General features: G+C 47.5%; 1 protein-coding gene across 1 annotated transcript in view; it reads right to left on the bottom strand.

Annotated features, from left to right (window-relative positions):
- LOC119593979 (poly(rC)-binding protein 3-like) overlaps window positions 1–1,785 on the bottom strand; it is a gene marked incomplete in the record, with an annotated part of 48,552 nt that overhangs the window by 4,532 nt on the left and 42,235 nt on the right.

Here is a 1,785-nt window from a genome sequence, read left to right as displayed (position 1 = left end):
ATCTGTGCCCCCGATTGAATCTTAAATCTCGTCTTTCTATTTCTTTACGTTTTGTTCGAACGGCGTGGACCCCGATTACGAAAACATCGAAAAAATCCTATTAACTAAACGTGATACATAACTAGATCATGTGGATACTCTGCACTTGGAGGCGAGCCAGTGTGCGTGCTCATGTGAGTATCCCTGTGAAATTGCGTGCGTGCTCGGCGACGAGACCAAGTGTTCGGAAATCCCCTTCTGCAGCGCCTGTCACACTAGCACTTTTCCGCCCATTTCCGTCGCCTCCGCCGACCTCAATCGCCGGGATCCGCCTCGGAGCCCGAATCGTGGATCCGAACCCGGGCGCCATGACTGCCATTCGCTCATTTCACTTCGTTTTCTTTTTAGATTGGGAACTTTAAGGCTTTCCATAAACAAAAAACATTATGGCAATCAATGGAACAAACTTCCACGGCATTGAAACGGCAAACTATAAAAGTAGCCAAAAAAAAAAACAGGTTAGAATCATAACTGCTAAAGTAAAAAAAAAAGAAAAGAAAATGACAGTACTTCATGCATGTCTTTTTCTCTTTATCTGTTGCTGATTAATTTGGTGCAACATTCTGAGGAAATTACCAATTACCTTGGACAGCGAGTCCGTTGCTGTGAGCCACTTCTGTTTAGGGCTTCATAATAAAGTTGGGGCGAGGCGGACGCGTGCTAGGGAGCCTCGTGAGGCGAGGGCGGAGGGCGGGTTTCGAGGGGGGGGGGGTTAAGTGTGTAGGGCTCACAAGTGTGCATGTAGATGGGCTGGTAAGACACGACCACCATTTTCACGCTGCCTTGCATCAGTGTGCGCGCCCCTCGGGGCTGCGTGCGGCGCGTGGCGGGCAGGTCAGCACAAAAATTTGGCACAGGTACATCTAATTCCCCTTGCGCTCGAATGCCAAATATTTGCTAATTTCAGACCCCTGTGGCCCTTCTAATTGTCCGAGAGGCGAGCATGTATACCGTGCTCGGGTGTCAACCTACCTGGCACTCCTCACTCGCCCGGGAGCTAAACAAGGGGATGCCATCGCTCGGGCACTGCGCTCGGCACCGCGCAACAATAGGTCATGCTGAGGCTTACCGCTATTTACAGAAAGCAACACCATAAGGCACCCGCGCTCGCAGACAAACTGTGTTTAACCCTTGTACACCAGCAGAAAGTTTCCGTGACTAATGCTCTGTACGTTTGAACTGCCTTCCTTGTGTGCGTTGGGAAGCGAACTCAGTAAATTGTCAGATATATTAGACATGCCATCCGCTGACTCAGAAATAATGTAGGGTCTCCGAGTGATAAGAAGTCAACATATCAAATGTACCTTATAAACAGGCAGTGAAATAAATCTAATGAACTGACTAAAGTAAATGGATAAATACGTATCCTTCTCCATAACTCGTATTTGAAACGTGGCTTGCTTCGCGCACAGGAAAGAAATGGTGAAGGGGCGCCTCTTATAAGACAGGTAAAATGGCGACGGGGGGCCGAGTGTCCTACAAGGTACTGTAATTATACTTGGCGAGAAGACACCTGCACACTGACAACTGCCAGAACACATTTACTCTACTGAAAGTGAGTGGCTACTTCAGATCACGGGTCTCACTGACCGACATTTACAACAATAAAACAGATCTACCTTAACAAGAAAATATAAGCTTCTGCATATTGTACACCATTATAAGAGGTACCCATTGAAAAGGGAACATTGCATTATACTTAAGGAACTCGGTGATCTACGCACGGGTGTCGACACTGTGAAACAC

Source organism: Penaeus monodon, chromosome 33 (assembly GCF_015228065.2).
Source record: "Penaeus monodon isolate SGIC_2016 chromosome 33, NSTDA_Pmon_1, whole genome shotgun sequence".
Taxonomy (NCBI): Eukaryota; Metazoa; Arthropoda; class Malacostraca; order Decapoda; family Penaeidae; genus Penaeus; species Penaeus monodon.
Note: the sequence above shows the minus strand (reverse complement) of the source record. Positions and strands in the feature narration are given on the sequence as shown.